The sequence below is a fragment of the Vicugna pacos genome, chromosome 6, assembly GCF_048564905.1.
Source record: "Vicugna pacos chromosome 6, VicPac4, whole genome shotgun sequence".
Taxonomy (NCBI): Eukaryota; Metazoa; Chordata; class Mammalia; order Artiodactyla; family Camelidae; genus Vicugna; species Vicugna pacos.
In genome coordinates, this window is record NC_132992.1 from 44,117,295 (window position 1) to 44,137,472 (window position 20,178).

Below are 20,178 nucleotides of genomic sequence, written 5' to 3' on the forward strand. Positions count from 1 at the left end.
CCACTCAATGTAAGTTTCTAGAAAAATATATCCATGAAGCAGGTGACAATTGTGCACTGATTTCAAAATAAGCTAAAAGAAATTGATAGAAATTATGAGAACAATAGAAATCAGAATTAGAAAAACTCAGAAGTGAGATATTGAAGAAGTGGGACACTTAACTGAGAAATAACACAATTCACAAAAGGAAAAATAAGAGGAAAAAATTCAGAAATGAAAAAAACTAGGAGGAAAACCAAAGAAATTAAACATATTAGATACTGCCTTAGAGAAATAGAAGCATTAGGAAAATGGAAGGAAAAGGAAGAATTTTTAAAATCAATCAGAAATGAAGAAACAGAACTTGAGAGTAAGTGGCAGAAGTATAAGCAAAGATGATCCAATATATACATATGGTGGGGTCCTCAAAGAAGAAAACCAAATAACTGGAGTACAACAAATGCTAAAATTTATAATTCAAGAAAAATTTTCCTGAAATAAAGGATCATTTCAAGCCTCAGATTAAAAGGGAGAACTTGGGAAAACTGACCCCCAAAGACCAACACCAATACCTAGTCTAGTAAGCATTTGGGACTTGAAGGAGAGAAAGGGAGAAATTTTCAGGGTGTCCAGGCTAAAACACAACCCACACACTAGTGAAAGGAAATCAGTTTTCATCAGACTGTTCTAGAGCAGTGTGTTTTGCCAGAAAACAACGGAATAACATAATTAAGATACTCAAGGAAGGAAAATGTAAGCTGAGTTTATATCCAGCCAAACTTACCTTCAAATAGAGTTCAGACCTCCCGGCATGACCATGCCAAAACTTAGGGAGCGTTGGTTCCGTGAGTTCTTCCTGGGGACCCCACTGGAGAACATGCCTTAGACCCCAGTGACCAAGGAGGCACTGACCTAGGGTTGGTGGATGTTACTGGAGGATTTGCTCCACTAACCTCGGGGTTGCGGGGACAAAAACAACAGGGAGAAGGATGGGACCCAGGAAACAGGACCCACCACAAAAGTGTGAAACTGAGACTAATCTGACAAATTCCCCTACGTGGAAAATTGTCTTAGGAAGGACATTTTAGAAAGGTGCTGGGGTGTGTGTGAAATGTAACCAGACGGTCAAAGTAAACTAAGCAAATAAAACAATGATTAATTCTAGAATAAACAGAAAATTGTACAAGAGACTAAATATAATCACAGTATATTACTTGACCTAATACGGTACTTGAATAACAGTTGTACTGTCACACTAATAGAAGCAGTGACTGTGTCACCGACCTTTTTGAGTCGGGGCCCTAACCAGGGTCTTCCTGTGTAGGAAGCCATAGAACGTGACAGTTCGGTTCAGAAGCAAAGGAAAGCTTTATTCTTCCAGCAGAGAATGGAGAAATGTGAGTTTGTGCCCTAGAGCGCACACTCCCGGGCAGGTGCTGTCTAGGGTGATCAGCTAGGGGAGGGGGAGGGGGGAGGAGCCCGCCCTCCCCGGGCGGCGCAGGCGTGCTGCCCTGGATACAGCGTAGCCGCAGCGTCTCTGCACACGACCCCCACCCCCACGCCACCTGGAATCGCGGGGTCACGTGCAGCGCTTGCGCACACGGCCACGCTGAGCTAAAGTGGCGGCCGCTGCGTTTGGCACTAGGAGGTCTGGTCTGAAGGGCCCAGTGCGAGGCCCCTGCTTGCGGCCCCCTGTGAGAAGTCACAGTAAGCGAAACACAAAGGAAAAGAAACAGGTTAGACTTTATTTTATTACCCAGATTCTATTTTTAGTTCCCAGGAATTGTTTACGGTCTTTTCTGGTGACAAATATAGACACCCTCCAAAAATAAGCTAAATTGTATTTGGAGAATAATGAAGGGGAAGAAATGGTGTGATTGAATTAATATCCTAATCCACCACAGTAAAAAGTCCATAGCTACTGGATTAAGTAATAGGATTATTCATATTGTTTGGAAATATTAAGGCAAATTGGAGGAAAAAACTAAAAGAATTCAAAGACATTGCTTCTGAGGAAAAGGATGAGGAGGTAAGGGGGACAGGAGATGGTTGTTTTGGTTCTAAGCCTTTAATTCCTTTTTACCTTAAAGCAGTTTGCATGTAAGCTTTGATAACAGATAAAAAAACCAACAATAAAAACCCAAAGCTGCCTCAGAGCCCTGGCTTTCAGACCAAACGGACTCACTGCCCATCCACAGGCCCTGTTCGGCCTCGCCCAGCAGGGTGACCAGCACTGGCTAGGTCCTCTCTCTGACTCCCCGCCCTTTGGCTGTAGGATAGGTATCCTTGCAGTTTCCTCCAAGTCTGAACCGGAGCACTGATCACAGAAGGGGGAGGTGGGAAACGCCCGTTAGAGATCACCCTTTGCACTTCTTCCAGTTTTACTGATGGGGGAGTTAAGGCTCATGGTGAGTGTGTGGCTGGCCCAAAGGCACTGCTCCTTAGTTTCTGCTGAATTGAATCTTGGGTCTCCGGATGGGTGTCATTTCCACTGCTACAAAGTGGAACCCTCCTGTGGGTTTATTCTGGCCCATCTGAACATCTCCCTCCATGAAGCTGATTCTTTCAGGGTCTTGCTTTTCCAGCTGCCCACTTATTCGTGTTCTGTTTTGAGCTTTATTGGAATTACCCTCCAGGGTGTTTGGCCTGTGGTCGGTGTGTGTGTTGAGGGGAGTGTAGGGGATGGGGGAGTGATGGTGAAGTACTGTGCAATTTACCCTGCCCTCTGCTGCTCTCTGCTGGCGACAGATGGTGTTTACTATTCATCCTTCACGTCCAGGTTCCACTAGCCACTGAATGAAGTATGTTACTTTTAGCACTTTGGGCACAACCTCTCAGTGGAGAAAAGTCTTTGCTTCACGGCACCAGTATGCCCCCCTGACCTGTGCCAACCAATCAGTTTGTTCTAGGCTCTTGCTTGCTTCTTAAACTATGATCTTTGAGGCAACAGCATAGACATTACCTAGGAGCTTGTTAGAGATGCAGACTCTTGGGGCACAGTCCACATTGACTGAATAACAGTCTGCAATTTAACTAGATCCCCACGTGATTCATTTACACATGAAAGCTTGAGAAGCACTGCTCTAGATCAAACTCAACTACACTTCGGGAAAGAATTGAGATCACTCTTTCCTACTTGGTAATTATCCCTGATCACTTTAATACCTTTTCCAGTCCTGTGGTAATAATCAATTCTAGCCAGATACTTTTTTCTGCTCTGTTTTTGCCAGGATTGATGCCTGTAATGACAGAGAGTAGAAAGTAGCATATGTGGAATTCTAAATTTTAAAAGCCCTAAATTGTAATTAACTGAATCCCTTAGATTAAATGGTGGAAAGGCATAGCACATGAGCTGTGCTACAGTGTTTTAATCCTTCTGCATATTCTAGCCCTTGCCTCCCACAGTTATTAATATAAATGTCATATTTTGGTTTTAAAGATAGCCTAAAATTATTCTAATAGTTTTAAAAAGATCTATTTTGTGCTCTCTCTTTTTTCTTTGTGAGTTTGGCCAGAGGTTTGTCGATTTTATTTACTTTTTCAAAAAACCAGCTTTTGGTTTGGTTGATTTTTTCTATGGTCTTGTTAATCTCTATTGTATTTAATTCCTCTCTGATCTTTATTATTTCCTTCCTTCTGCTGCTTTTTGGGGCTTTTTGTTGTTCTTTTTCTAATTGATTCAGGTGGTGGGTTAACTTGTTTATTTGAGATTGTTCTTCTTTTTTGAGGAAGGCCTGTATCGCTATAAACTTCCCTCTTAGCACTGCCTTTGCTGTGTCCCATAGGTTTTGAGTGGTTGTGAAAAAGATCTATTTTGTGTATAAGTTTGTAAAATCTCTGTATATAACCGAATGGAAACTTAGGAAACTTACTTAGGAAGCATTCATCTCGGGGGTATCCCACTACACCCAGTGAGATGGGCAGGACACCCTGGCCTCCTCCTTCCCTCTCTTCCTCTTCTGTCAATCCCTGAAATAGGTCCCAGTTTCTTCTCTCCTAGCAGCCTCAAAAGGTCAGTGAATGGATTTGATGTAGTCTCTCTACAGTTTTTTCTGGTAATGTATTCTGATTCCGTATAAAATGATGCTTATTCTTTGAAAATAAGTGTCTGGTGTTTAAAGGTTAAGGAGGTCTTTCTCTAGACGTAAAGCATCATCCTTGCATAAAATTACTGGAAAGGGAAGTTCAAAGGGAGAGTTCTGCTTTGACAAGAAGAATCTCAGAAATATGGTTTTGCTCAGCGAAGATTTACTTCAGAAGGAAGTACTCACACTATTCTAGAAGGAGCAGGTGGAATATTTAGACTCTGATAACTGACTAGCAGGCATTTCTGATTCTATAGCTTTCAGCTGAGTGGAAGAAAGGTACTATTAATCTATTATTAGAAATGGGATGCTTTGAAAATAATTATGTGGAGACTGTGAGAAGGAAGAGTCAAAATTAAGTTGGTATAGTCAGAAAGATTTTTTACTCTGTAACTAAGCTTTGTTTTCTTTGGTTCTGTAGCCTATTATCAAAAAGTTGTTTATTTTGTGAAATGTGTTGTTTAAGATTTCTTAACAGAACAGAACTATTTTACATAAACAACACTGACATGCAGTGCTTAACGTCTGGCTTTGTCATAAGCTCCAAGACAGCCAAGCCCGGGCTGCCGGGGCCCAGTGGGCTGGACTGACTGACCACGTGAGCTCTCCCAGCTGGGGGTAGTAGATGTGATCTTAAGAAATGCCCCGAGAAGCCCAGGAGAACCATCTCAGAACAAAAGCCAAAGTGGATGTGTGGTTCCTAAAAGAAGTTTCTCCGCACTCACATTTAGCAGTACCCTGACCACACCAGCACCTTTTGCTTTGGGCTGAAGCCAAGAATCTGATTTTGCAATTTGGGGCTGCTACGAGTATTTCGAAGGTGGCTGTAAACTCCTCAGACCTGGCTGATTGTACACTGATTTATACATTTCCATTTGCGCCGACATAAGCACATGCCATGTAACCTACTGAGGGATTCTGGAGTGAACTCATACAATGGCAAGGTGTGACTCCAAGAATTCTGAGCAAGAGACTCTTCTAGAACTTTCTACAAGCCCTCATTAGAGCAGGTAGAGTTTGAGGATGGTTCCTCCCTCAGCTGAAACCTATCCAAGTCACTTTATAGAAAAAAAACGCTGCTTCCCGAAGAGGGGTCATTTCTCTTCACCTTTCCTTTTCACTCACCAACCTTCCTTAAATGAGACCAGCTATTATGGGGGCAAGAGTGCAGGCCCACTCCTGAGGACCAGCAGTTACCAGGTGACATTCTGGAAGGGGGGCCAGTGTTTCGGTGCCATCGGAATCAGTAAGGGTATTTCTAGTGGAACAGAAATGTTTTCCCTGCAGGCCGACACCCAAGGGATCTCACACCTTCACTTCTCGGAAAAGATAATAAATACGGTAACAGATGTGATTTTCTTTAGATGTTCTGGATGCTTTTTCCTGTGAGACTTCTCTTTGTGCCTTTTTTGTGTCTTATGTTTTGTGCTTCTGTGTACAAGAAAAAAATGTGTTTTTATTATGGCTGTTGTCAAAAGTCAGCCAGGCCAGAGGTCTTTGCCTTTGTCTCTTCCTTACATAGGGTGCATACGGTGGGGAGCTGGCGGGGGGTGGGGGGGGATGGTGGCAGAATGAATAAATGTGGGTGAGGTTAAAAAGAAAACCAGGGACAAAGAAAGTGCTGTATCGAGTGAGTTTAAAATGCCCTATTTTCTGCAGAGGTGCACGTAACATACTAACCTCTGACAGTCACGTTCCCAGGCTCATTAAATGCCCAGCGTTGGAAACAATCTCCAGAACTTCTTGCTCAATTTCTTAATCTATCCTTGCCCTGGTTGGGCTTAGATTAGGAACGCTGGTGAAGGAGAAGAGGAAGGGAAGTGAGAGATAGAATCATATTTAGAATGGCAGCATTACATTTCAAGAGACTAAGTAAATTTAATTAAGGGGAAATGAAAGCTCAAACAATAAAATAACATCAGTTTTGGAAAAATAAATGTAAATTTTTGCACATCCCAGTCTCAGTACATAATCTAAGAAATTTATATCTGCTCAGTCACTCTAAACAGAGCACAGAGCGGCGCCCGCACCACACATATCCTCAGGGGGACTTCTATGTGTGCAACTTAAAAAACATCCTGGGGAGTTTCCCCAAACAAAGTTGTCTCCAAAAGTAACCAATACTTAACTTCAGAAAAGTGAAGCCGCTATTCCTTTGCTAAAAAAAAAAGTTCTTCCTCTGGCATTGGTGGTTTCATAATTCGTAAAACTGATGTTTGTTAAATTGCATATGCATGCCTAGGACTGTGGAACTCTGGGGCACAGCTATAAAAATACACGTGTTACAGTCCTGTCCAGGAAGAGTTTACATTCTAATCCAAGAGATATACACATATTGAGTAAATAACTAAGGAATAGGACAGGGTATGATGAAGTCTCATTGTGGTACAACTGACTAATAGTAACATTTATTAAACACCTACTATGTGCCAGCTTCTGTATTCGTTACTCAGTGTTTATTAACTCATCTAGCCTGACAACGATCCTCCGGGGTAGGAGTAGTTATCATCTCCATTTGCACAAGAGGGAGTGGAGACGCAGAAGGTTAACACCATCAGCGACTCTCAGTGGCTGAACTAACACTCAAAACTGGCAGTCTGGTCCCTGTGCCCAAGCTCAAACCTCTGAGATTTTCTGCCTTCCAGAGGGAGAAGGAGGAGAAGACGGGCCAATGTCATCTTAATGGTTTTTTTGGGAAAAACATGGTTTGAACTGGGTCCAGAAATACTAGTAGGCATGTGTGAATTGCCAGAGGCAGAGGCTGGAAGGGCCCTCCAGCTAGGGGAACAGCATGAACGAGGGCGGGCTCCAGGCAGAGTGAGTGGAGGGGTGGGAAGGAGTCATGCCCACTTGGAGGCCAGTGTGTTCCAGTGGGAAAAGTAAAGAGTTCCAGGAATATACCCATTTTAGTTCAAGTTCTAGCTCAGCCACAAACTTGCTTGATCAACTTCTCTCAAGGCTCAGTTTCTTCATCTGTCTATTGGGAGGAAATCAATTCTCTCAGCACAGAATTGTTAGTGACAGAGATATTATACGCAGAGTCTCCAGTGCAGAAACTGTCACACTGCAGGTACACAATAAAGGGAAGCTCTTATGTTATTTTAAAAGCTGTGCTAGAAGTGGGAACTCACCCAAGAGAAGGAGTTAGGATGAGACTGTGAAAGGCCTTGCAAATAGACATGTCATTGTAGCAACTCAGGGAGTGAAATCATAACACTTAGGTTAGTGCTCTTCAAACAAGGTTATGATGCATCAGTGGGTAGTTTTCAATTATAGTGGGCAGCAACAGGTTTACTTATTTTGGATGATATAGATCTGGGATTGAAATTTCAGAGTGCACCAAGGCTAATAGAGTATTGTTTCATGATTCTCTTGATTCATTTTATGTATATTTTTGTGTATTTTATGTACATGTGTGCAAGGTCATGATATAAAATTATTTTGTACTGTAGATTGAGGTTAAAAAAAAAAGGTTTAAAAGCCACTGCTTTAGATGGTGTCTTCCTTTACTAATTGCAGATGTCCTGTAGGTAATGACTTTCCAACAAGACCCAGAGTGATCTTGAAATGCATGATGCTGTGTTAAGTGTAGATTACAAACCATGGCAGAGTGAGACGACGTGGAGGGTTTATCTTGGCTTTATCCTGCGGGGCCGCAGAGGCACAAAAACGTGGCCAAACAATGCGAGGAGAAAGGAGTTCCTTTGTGAGAGTCATAATTTACTGCTTTTTGACCTCGAGAAGTCATGTGGTGAAACTTGTTCTGAACCTGGCTAACAACTTTTACAAGTCTTTTGGAAAATTTGTGTCAGTTCAAGATTTCCTAGAGAGGGAGAGAAAGAAAAAACACATGGGAAATAATTATTCTTATAGAAGTACAATTTTGAATTTTACTAAATGAAAAAAATTCTTCCCAAAGTATCTTTGTTCCCCACCAGCTGTACCTTCTAAGCTAACCATTTGATAGGTTGGGTCTGTAGAATTTCCTCATTCTTAGGAGGCAAGAGCTGGTTCTTCTTGAATTGTTGTCAATGGCAACCATAAAAGAAAAAAGAAAAGGTAAAGGGTGGAAAGTTGGAGACAGGGGGGAATGTAAAAGATGGTTAATAATTACCAGCTAACAATGTCAACCTGGAAAGAATCCTGTTCTAAATAGTTTCCCAAGCGAGATTCCTCTCTGCTTTCTACCACACAGGGTATCATTCCGCCTGCTCAGCCTCCAGTATCTCCCAGCCCTTCTTTCTCCCTCTGTGTGGAAGCAGTGAGCCATAGGTCACATCTGACCTCTCTAAGGGCTGAGGTGACTTTGACCCAGCTTCTTACTGTTGTGCCCCCAAGTGATGTCTCTGTTCTCAAAGGAGAAATTATTCTTGCCTTTTAATTGAACTTGCCTCCAGGAAGGCTTTCTGTATCTCCTCTCCAGCTTCATATTCTTGCCTTTCTGCTCTGCTCGTCCATCACAAACCATCCGCTTTCCCTGCAGCACAGTGATTTAAGAAATTGTCCCCCTGCACTATGTCATTATTTCATAATTTATATTCTTCCCTAGGCTCTCCAATTTTGACCTTAGATTTTTCTGGAGGACAGTGGATTCCTATGTCTCCACTCCTCGCTTCCCCTGCCTCATTGATCCTATTCTCCTTTTGCTTAAGACCAGGGGATTGTCTCTTCACAATTTATGTCTTGACAACCCTCCCACCCCATTAAAACCAATGTAAAGCAACTCTCTGCTTCTAGAGTGACTTCCTACTTCCTGAGTGCCTAACCTCATTTCCCCTTCTTCTGAGCTGTTTTCCAATACTATTTTTTAATACAGGAAAAATGTGGTCTAGAGTCCCAAGATCCCAGCAACGCTCACCAATGACAGAAAAGAAAAGAAAACCCTCAAGGACAGGATATGTTAAGTTCAGTAGGGACCTGGGCCCCAGGAGGTCTGAGCATTTTCCTGTATGTATTTGGGTATCTGACACTAGCCACCTTCTTCCAAATTTCTTGATTATGAAGTCATTTTGTGTGAGTGTTGGTATGAGGTGAAACCTTCCTTGGTGAAAAATACTTATCTTCTTAATGTCTCTAAATATTGATTTGTTGCGTGTTCAAAATGTGTTGACTCCTTGGTTTGAAGATGATAATTTAACAACATATGGTTTTCTCTAATCTGTGTGTTTTCATAAAAGGAATACAATCTATTGGAATAACATACAACAAAGTTAGAAAGAAACAGACTGAAACTATCCTTTCCCTTCTATTGTGATTTTTAAATCAGGAAAAATGAGAGGATTTAACACCCTTCAGAGGGATTTCTCGCACTCATTTCTCACAGCTAGCCCTGGGGTCCTTCTCTCTGGATATATCACCGTATCCACTGTCACTTATCGAGTGTCCTGTGGCCCACATCGTGCTAGGGACTCTTCATACATTCATCCCAACAACTTGCAAAGTAGAGATAACTTACCAACATTCTCCTCCTGAGGAGAGGCTCACGGAGGGTAAATGGCCTCTCTTGTGCCAAGAGCAAACTAGAAAGCCAAGGAGTAGGAATACAGCTAGAAGCTTTGGTCTACAAAGCCAGGGCCTTCCCCATTATTTACGGATGCTTCATTTACCACTTTTGTACTTTCAGGATCTAAGGTCTGCTCTGTCCATGACTGCAAGCACCAGCCACATGTGCCTGTGCTGCACTTCCAGTGTGGCTGGTCCAAAATGAGATGGTGTATTTCAAAGACTTAGTATTTAAAATGGATGTAACACATTTAATGAATAAATTTTAGAATATTGATTACATATTGAAATGCTAATAATTTAGGTATATTGGGTTAAATATAGCTTATTATTAGTTTAAGCAGAGTATTGTAATTAATTTCACTTACTTCTTTTAAACCTTTTAATGTGGCTGCTGGGAAATTTGAGATTACATCCACAGCTTGCATTGTATTTCTGTCAGACAGTTCTGATCTCAGTAGGAGGCAAGCACTTTATTGTCCTCCGTGTCTCCTAATTAACAGAGTTGGCTTTGCTAATTACTGCCGTGTCCCAGGCTGGAGAGTGTGGCGTAGGCCACTCCCCTGCACTTGCATGTGAAGTTTAGTCTCTGCTTAGGGAGTCTGAGTCTTTTCATGGTCCCCGCCAGAGGTTCATTCCTTCAGCGCGGGGTCCGCGGGAGGCTTTGGCTCCCACACAGATGTCCTGTTTTCTTGGCTGGCTGTGTGCCAGGCGGTCTGTCTGCTGCTGTGTTGTGCTGTCTCTCAGCCATCAAAGTCAATGTCACCTTGCTCTCCTGCAGTTCCTTACGAGACAGTCTGTGGGGAGCTTTTGGCCCTAAAAGGCTAAAGTCCTGCTCGTCTTTAGAAATGGTTCCAGAAGCCCCAGGTGAGCAGTGTGGTTTGGGTAAAAATGGAAATATTTGCTATCACTCATTCAAATTCTGTACAAAGACACCTAACCCACCCTACTGCACATCCCAATACCCCACTGGCTTGACTTAAAGTTCACATCATACGTGTTTGTTGTCTTGTGTATTTTCAGTAAACTTTTCAGGCCCTCCTCCCCAACCGAATCCTGGGTTATGAGTTCCTTGGATGATGAATAAAACAAAAAATGTAAAAATAATAGGTTATTTTACTGCCCAGGGTGGCTACCTGTGTCAAATCTTTTTTTTTTTTTTTGGAATTTAAATCAGATGAAACTCTCATCATTTGTACTTAATTTATTCCATTACACATTTATTTATTCATTCGCTAATATAGCATTTACTGTGCAGTAGGCACTGCAGGATACCCAAATGATATATGTTCCCTCCCTTCAAAGTACTCCTACAAGCCACGTATGCAAATGCACTCAATCTTTAGTTAAATATGAGTGCTTTTGGAGTTGAGAAAGGAAAAGACTTTTGCTCCAGGATGACCAGGGAAAACCTTATTTTAAAAAAAGGTGTAATTTGTGCTGAACTTGGAGCGATCAAAAGTGTTTAAGAAAAAAGCAAGAAGATGCTGAATAAAGGAAAGAGGTTGCTGTTCCTGGGACAGGAACTGAGGTCAGGAAGGAAGGTGGAGTCTGATTAAATTCAACTCTTCAGTGCCAAACTGAGGAGTGTCTATCTCTTAATCTCCCTGCTTTTCTCCATGAATGATGCTAGAGAAAACAGTGTAAATAAATTTCAAGAAATGTATAAAAATGAAATAATAAAACATAAATGAAACTATCACACTAGGGAAAATACAAATTAAAATAGGAAGACAAGAATAGATGACACAGCAGAGTAAAAACCCTGTTCATGCGCTTCCTTGTGGTTAAAACAAAAAGGAAGGTAGATTGATATCATAATTATTACCATCTGTGTGGGAAAAACTATTCTAAAAAGCAAGGCTTTTCTTAGCACCAAATTGAAAAGACATTTTGACATGGACCGAATCATATCTAGAAAATTCCTCAACCACACATTTATTTTAATGTCCCTTGTAAAATCAGAGGGAAAACACTCTGTAAACTGGTGTTTTTCAAAGTGCGGTGTGCTTACAATCACCTGAGGAACTTGTTAAAAGGCAGATCCCGAGTCAGTAAATCTGGGGCTGGCCTGATACCCTGCGTTTCTGATGCGCTTCCACTGCTGTTGCTGCTGCCATCTGCAGACTACGATTGCAGTAGGATAAGTTACTAGAAGAAAAGTGTATTAAAGCAGGGAATCATAAGAAACATCAAGCATACGACATTCATTTTATTACAACTAGAGCTGCAGTCGTTTAGCTACCTTTGATGTAGAACCTGGGCCTTTTCTTTCCATCTCAGTCAGAATGAGGAATGATTCTAAATGTCTGCATTTTGGGAAATTTCCTTTTTTTTTTTTTTACAGTTGTCTAATATAAATCTAGTGTGACAGCAATGTTTAGCATCTAATTTACTGACAGTATCCAAAGCAATCAATTAAGTTTTCATAGAAACAACTTATCTCTTTTCACCCACATTTAAATTACTTTATATGATATTTAACCAAATTACAAATTATAATAACAAAATTAACTAGTATAAATAGATTTGAGAAAAAACAAGATTGAGTCTTGGCAAGCAAATAACTGAGGACACAGAAATGCCCAGATTTGCTAGCGGCTAGCATTCAGCCAGCCTTGGGCTTTCCTCGGTGCATTTCCAGTGGGAATGGGGAACATCTGTTATCCAGCAAGCTGGATAAGTGGAGGTCAGCTAGTGTGACCCCCGGGGAGCAGAGGCCAGGAATTCAGCTCTCAGATAATCAGGCTGGATAGAATATATAAAGGCCTGGATGAGCAGCATGTCCACCAATGATATTCCTTAAATATTTTATCTTGACCTGATGAGTGCTGGACAGCAGCTGATTCAACACTGTGCTCTCTGGCAAGGCTTTGGAAGAGGCACAACCCTGGGAACCTTTTTCATTCAGAGAAGGGTTCAGTGGCTAGCAGCCGCTGACTGAATGGTTCGGAAGGCCCAGGTCATCTGGGACAGTTTTATGGATGTTTAGTCCACAGAACTTCTGATCTCCACTCAGTAGCAGGGCTCCCTGAGGAGCCAGCCAAAGCTTCCATGCCTGACCAGTGGCATGCAAGTGACAGAATAGGACAAAATAGTTTCAGCCCATAAAACATGAATACGAATCAATGCCCAGCACGTATAAAGATTTCCTACATAGAGGTGAGGAGACATCAAATCCAACTGCCAAAGGAAAACAAGTGATTTGAACAGGTAATCTCCTCGACAAGTTCCCAGGGAATGTAAATTAAAATGAGCTATTGGATTGACAAGAATGCGAAAGTCCTGTAATAAGCAGTGTTAGCAAGGGTGGGGTCAGTGGGCACGCATACGCTACTGCGATTATGTAAACTGACAGTCTTTTTGAAGAAGAATCTCACGATAGTCATTCAAAAATACATCTTGAGTGCCTCAAAGGCGCCACCACTGCTCTATGGGCTGGGAAGATACCAGTGAAAAAAAGTCCTGTCTCACAAAGCTTACCTTTTTAGTGGAGGGACAGGGATAGTAAACAAATAAATATGTGTGTTGATAAAAGCTGAGAAGAAAATAAAATAAGGGACAAGAATGACAGAGGTGGGTGTGGTGCTCTTTTATGCAAGATGGCCAGGGACACCCTCAGACAGGGTGACATTCAACTCTGCATCTTTTGAAAGAATGACATATCTATATGCATAAGCATTGAAAGAACTTGAAGATCTCTTGTTTATTGAAAATAGCAAGTTACAGAACTATATCTTGGATCTAATCCCTTTAGGTTAAAAGGGGTGTGTCCATGTGTATTTAAATAAATAAATACGTATACACAGTACATACATAAATATATCGAGGGGTACGCACACCCCTCAAATTCTTAACCCTGGTTATCTCTGGGGTTAAGTTTGACTGCACAGGCTGTGATTGGAAGAAGAGGGGTCATATAGTATACAACCTGGGTATTTTTTTAAAGTAAAAATCAAAATAAAATACTGGAATGGCACAATAACATTTAGAACAAAAGTACAAATTTAGTAGAAAATAGCAATGATAAAACATGAAAACATTTCCAAATGAAGCATTTGGAGCTATGACTTCACAGAAAAACATCAGCAGCCTTAAAAAAGAGGAGAGAGAGAGAGAAGATAGGCAGGTGGTGGCTTGGTATCACAAGGGGAAGTACAGCTGGGAGCCACAGTTCACACTCAGGCATCCCCCACCCCCTTGAGGTGAGGCCTTGGGCCGCTTAAACTTTCTAGAGATCAGTTTCTTCATCTCTAAAGTGGGACAACTACTTCTCGGAGTAGTTGTGGATAATAAGTGAGTTGATTCACATGCAGTGTGAACACCGGCATATAGTTTAGTGCTTAACAAATGTTAACTCCCGAAAGGGTCCTCCCTTCCACCAGGTTGGGGATGGCTTCCCACATGGTAGGCAGCCCACCAGCAGAAGGTGGGACTCTTTGACTTGCTCTTTAGCATCTTGGCATTTCTCAGATATCTGTGAAGTTTGAAAAAGATTGGTTCGGTAATTAATCAGGGTACAAAGGACTGGCTGATGTGTGGTTTAGAGGTCAGGGAACAGGCGTGGGGCACAGGGAGAGCATACAATGACTCTCAGAGCTGACTCCACCGCTTAATAGCCTTCACCTTTGTCAGCTGAAAAATAAACAGGTCCCCAGACTCCCGCGGAGGTGCTAATAGGGGGGACAGAGGGGGAAACAATGGATGGGCTCTCTCTGCTTTGTTGACATTTGCCTTAATAAGTAAGCTATACTGTTGGTCCTCAGAAAGCCAAGGGGTTTAGCTGTTTCCCCGGATTTCTAGGAAATGTAAATTTGCACACCTGAAAGTGAGTGATCAACTTTAAAATAAATTATTAGGCATTTTAAGTTTCCAGAAAGCAAGTGGCAAACTCAGCCCACTGTACGCCTTTGATTGCAAATGTCAGGGGTGAGTGACATATTTAATCTTGCTGAGGACAAGTCGTAAGGGACCCTGCCTTGAACTTCTTCTGTTGAGGGAGAAGAAACCCAGAATTTCCCCATATCCCACTGGACACCCCTTTTCTTATTGCTTCCCCAGTACAACCTCTCCTTTATCTTCCAGGATAATTTTGCCAAGTGAGGAGAGGTGTGGACTGACCCTGGCAGGGTCACTGTGCATTAAGAGCTTTGCAACAAATCTAAGCACATTTACTGGACACTCAGTCAATCAGCCCAAGTCCTGACCTAGCAGATCCCCCCGTGGAGTGCTTAAGTGGTCACACACGCTTTGTCAAGACCTCAGCAGGGTCTCTCTCCGCCTTTAATCTTTCTCTTCTGTCTCCTTTCGACGTATTTCCCTCTCTTTTCATTCAGTTCTCTACCCACTGTTCTGTGTGTTTCCTATATTATTTCCCATCTTGTTACCCATGGGGCACACTTGCCAGCAACATCCAGTTATACTTCGATTTTAATATCCTTATGTGTGTTCAAAATAGACATAGCCTACAGATGTTGTCTCAGATGAAGAGTTGTCATTCACCAAGCTAGAGCAGGCCTGCCACTTCCCCATGAATTCTTACTGACTGTTCTCTTTAAATGCTTTGTAGTGTCTTTGAGAAACAACATCCTTAGGGAATGAGCCAAAATTGATTGGGGGAAATTAGCTTTAGTATATACTTAAGTACTCTCATGATGAGGGACCAAATAAGATTTGTCTCTGTCCTTGGATGTTTAAGAATTTAAGCATAAAAGCAGTAGCACTGTTCCTGGTGGATGGCAGCCCCAGTGTTAAAATGCTTCTGATTCAGGGGAGTTTCTTTGGAGTTTTCTTGGCTAATGACTGTTGTGACGAATGCTTATGTATTCTGTTCTTGACAGTTAAATTTGCACATGGGGCATGGTGGTCAGGTTATTGAAGAGGGAGCAAAAAAGCCGTGGCTTTATGAAACTCATTTATTCTCTGTATCAGGATTGCTTCATTGTTTGTCAACTCAAAATATTAGTGAGGATTTAGGGAAATAATCTTGCCCTCTAATTAGATGAAATTGGAGGCTGATTGCTGCAGCCATAAATGATCTTTGAGGTGTTACTAATGCAATGAAATCTCAGATGCCCAATTTGTGCAGCCCATGGATGGTATTATTCTAGGGAAGAAGGGTTAGGGAGATTAGGGATGATTAAGAAAATTGGTTTTGCTCACAACCTAATGATAACACTGAGGGTAACGTGAAAAACAGTAGCAACTTCTAAAGTCAAGATGGGCTGTTCAGCAGTGAACCGTTCCTCAGCTGCTTCCCAAGATTCAGCTCATTAAGTGCTTGGCTACATGAGGGAGAAATAAATTACTAATTAGTGCTGTTAAGGCAGATGTTCTGGTCCAGCATTTAGACTGTGTCCCGGGGACAGAGCAGGATGCCAGGGTGCTCTCCTCACAGGGCGCCCAGATTGGCTCTCCCTGGGGAGCAAGGGTGGAAAAGGGACAAAAGCAATCTCCCTGTGGTGTCTCTACCTCCCTGTCTTCAGTAATCCGAGCTACGAGGTCTTGTTATTCTTTATCTTCATCCATCCTGTGCCTCAATTATTTTTTTTTAGTGTTTATTCAAAGAAGTTGGCCATCCAAGAAGTGTTGTGAAGGAGATGAGGATATGTACCCTTAAATCTGTTTCTTCACTTTGTATAATGTCTCCAGCATTTATTTTCCCAGAGATGCTGGCTTCCTTGGGAGGGGTCATTCTCTATTATCAGGGCAATTGGAAGGAACTGAAAAATGCAAAAGTGATTTATATAGAAGGTAAGATCAGAAAGTGCAAGGATGCTGCACATCCCAGAGGCTCCACTTTCCTCTGATGGACAGGCATGCTCACTCAGGGCAACTGAGAAGAGAACATGGGCAGACACTTCGGGGACCATTTAATCAGAGCTCAGTCCAGTGGGTCAATCTGGGGGCAGCCACAGATCTAAAGAGGTTCTATGCAGGACCAGAGCAGCCTCGGGACTTCTAATAGTGGAACCGACAGCAGTTTTAGGAGCAGACATGTAATAACCAGGGCTCTGTCCTTAAAATCAATTCTGAAGCCTCCAGGTTTCTACTTGGCAGCTCCGACATACTGAACTCTTATCAGTGCCATTATGGTACATTATGTGTGCTCCATGCCTTTAAAAAAATGTTTCTCAGAAGAGCAGTGCTTTTAATAAATTTTCTTATAAAGTGAAAGTGTTGGCCGTATCTGCTGGATAATAGAAAAACTTCACCCACATTCTGAGGAGGATCCTGAATGATCTTTAAACTTAGGCAGAAAGTTCTACTTGGCTGCCCAAATAGTGGCCTCAAATCTCAGAAAAAGACAAAAGCAGGGCTTAAGGAGACATGTCTTGGAGATTGGATCTTGTTTGAAGGAGCAAAATGTCAAAGGTAATATGATTTTGTACCTGCTAACAAATGAGGAAAGTCCATTTCCAAAATATATTAAGTAAAAAAAAAAGAAGTGTTAAAATCGTATATAATACGCTGCCTTTTGTGTGTATCCAGGGCAGAAATTGAGAATACATAGTTGATTTGCTTGTATTTGCACAAAGAAGCGCTGGGAGGGTAAACAAGAAACTAATAAAAATGGAAGATGAAGTGGATGGGGGCAGGGTGGGAGCATGACTTCTTGGGGTACAACTTTATATTGCTTTGATTGTTAAACCCTGTAAATGTCTCCCTTATTCAAGAAGAGTAAGTTAAAAGGCCAAAACGTGATTAGATATTTTTTGGAAAACTTAAACCCCAACATGGAGTGTTTGCTGTGAAGATGTGAAACATGACGTTTGAACATAAGCACAGCCTTGTGATGTAGTAGAAAGGTTAGTGGCCTGGGAAACAGGGGACATCAGGTTTCAGTTTTAGTTTAGCCACAAATTACCCTGACATCACTTAACATGGGATGGGCAAATGGGCTTAATGTGTGGTGCCAGTCATGTTTGTGATTACATATGGAGAGGCTGCCTGGAGTATTCTGCTGAGAAAGATTTGGAGGCCAGTGGGAAAGATTTTCTTTAATTGATTAGTGATCTCTGCCTTGGTGTCGGGTAGGAAGGGAAAGTGACTGTGTACGTGCCTTCTGTTGGTCCTTCCTGTGAGTCTTTTTCCTCACCTGTAAAATTAGGGACTTAGACTGGAAGATCTTTAGTCTCCTTGTAGTTCTAAAATGTTACTGATAAACAAAGTATATTCCAAGAACGAAAAATGAAGGAGGAGGGCAGGAGGGGAGCTGCTACAGAGGACAGAGTATGTTCACCAGGAGCCCTGCAGTCAGAGGTGGGAAAGATGGCCTTCAGCGGAACATAAGGAAAGCTAAGTTTCAGAAATGTTCCATCCAGCCGTGGGTGAACAGGCATGTGGGACCCAGGCCGAAACGGTCTAGCATTTCCAACTCCTTAGTTATTCAGTTGGAAGGTAATTAGGACAAAGATGCAACACATGTGCAGAGAATCTGCTGGAGGAGATTCTTGGAATGTGACAGGATTGATGGCCCCAGTTCCCGTTTCCTTCTGGGACATTATAACAACTGAAGGAGGAAACTTGGGAGAGACCTGCTACCAGCCCCCGTGGTGCTGGGAAGAGCTAAGGGACAGAGAAATGGAGAGGGCCGGCCTCTCCTCAAAGCCTAGGGTAAAATGACAGATTTTTCTGGCTTCTTCGGGCCCCAGCAACTGAAAAGGAGCTGGCCTGTCTACTTGCTATGTGTGGTTCCTGGTGAACTGCCTGATCCTACTGTCTCTTTAAGTTTGAGAGCCATGGTTCTAGTCCAGGGCCAGAAACTAGAGCAGGAAGCCAAGTGCACATGAGGAAGGGGGCTGGCTTCCCACGATCTTCGGCCGGACCTCAGGTAGAGATACCTTAATGCCTGAGAGGCCTTCCTAGTGGTGCAGAGACCTTCAGAGTCCCGGAGATGAGACATCTCAATGCTCTTGATGCCAGGGTCTGCAGAGAGGAAAAGACACCTGGAGAGCTGACCCGGAGCCCATTCTCCTCCTCTGTGCTACCTGGTCCCTCTTTTGCCCTGGAATTGCTAGCAGCGCAGGCCAGGCTCAGCCATGCCACCTCAGGCTCCTGGCCTCTGCCAGTCAACTGGGGACCCTGGTCTTCTGGTACCCGAGCCTGACAAAAGCTTCTAGGTTACACTGTCCAATGCAGTAGCCGCTGGCCACATGTGACCACTTAAATTACTTAAGATTAAGTGAAAATTCCAGTTCCTCAGTCTCATTTCCACATTTTAATTGCCCAATAGCCGTTTGTGGCTGGGGGTTACTGAATTGGTAGCAGAAATATACGACCTTTCCCTCCTCCCAGAATGTCCTGTTAGACGGTGCTGCTCCAGAGTGTGCATCTGGGCGCCACTATGAACAGATGGGTCCACAGCAATAATCAATGATACACAGTAAGCCTAAAATCAACCAAAGGGGCCAGGGATGTATGTTGTCTTTCATGTAAGATGTGAATGAGCTAAATTCATTGATCAAAAGACAAAAGTTCAGACTGGGTTTTAAAATGTGCTATGAAGTTTAAAGAAATTCACATACTACAAAGTGGGTAAGAAAGGTTGAAAAGTTCTTGTAGACGAGTGATATTCATTCATGTAGTATAGACTTTAGGTAGCCATTTATTATCTAATTTTACAAGATAAAATTGTAACTAAGCTGCGGTTTTAGAGGAGAATGCACGTTGGGCTTGGGGTTCATGCTAACGGAAATTCACAAACTTGTGGACAGAAGGCATGCCTATCTTGTGATTCTCGCTGGGAACATTATTCTGGTAGAAGTGGGGGAAGCAGGAGAGATGAAGAAAAGAATCAGCCCCTTTAGGATTTATCTTGTCACAGAGGCAGGCTTCCAACCAGCTGGAAAGAACCCTGTGCTGGGGTGGCTGGTGGGCGTCCTCCTGGGAGCATTCACCCCCCTGCTGATCTCTGTACAACCCACCAAGGAGCCTGTCCCGGCAGGGCCGCCAGCAGGCACGGCTGCCTTGGGAAACCTCAGGTCCTTCCATCCATACAGCTGTCCCCCGCCTCTGGCGGCTGGAAAAGGCATTTGGGGCCCATATACTCTGATTACTCTCTTTGAGTCCCTCCAGATTCAACAATAATATTTCCATTTGCATTGCCAGACAGTGTTCCTGTCTGAGGATAGTCCCTGTGTGTTTGAATATCCTTCTCTTCCTCTGATGTTTCATAAGTTCTTGGGAGATTATAATGTAGACAATAGGAATTCAAAGAATTTGAAGTCCATTTATCCATTACATAATATAAATCTAGCTGAGTCAAACTAAGAGATCTGAGTAAACCTGATGTGCATAAGAGTATTTTCTTAGGATGCATATGTAGAGGAAAACTAGCACTTGATGCTGGAAACAGTTTGCTTGATTTCAGTCAGACTTTTCCTTGTACATAATTCTGTGACGGCACATAGCAGATGTTCAATACATGGCATTAAGTTAATGTCATTTAGGAAAATGAATTATAGCCACAAACTCGTGTCCCAGTAGATATATAATTCAAAGTCTTTGTACAAGCTAAAATTATAAAACCTGAGCTAAAGGCTGAAATGAAGTGTACCCACTTAGAATCATATAAGCAAATAGGATTATTTTGGCTTTCTTCTTCTGTACT

At 42.4% G+C, this 20,178-nt stretch overlaps 1 long non-coding RNA gene across 2 annotated transcripts in view; it reads left to right on the forward strand.

Moving 5' to 3' along the window:
• The first annotated feature begins 1,580 nt into the window (after window positions 1-1,580).
• LOC116280947 (uncharacterized) overlaps window positions 1,581-20,178 on the forward strand; it is a 243,174-nt gene continuing 224,576 nt past the window's right edge. For both annotated transcript variants that reach the window (XR_012073541.1, XR_012073540.1), the window contains exon 1: window positions 1,581-1,715. This is a non-coding gene — a long non-coding RNA (uncharacterized lncRNA). The remainder of the gene's footprint in view (window positions 1,716-20,178) is intronic.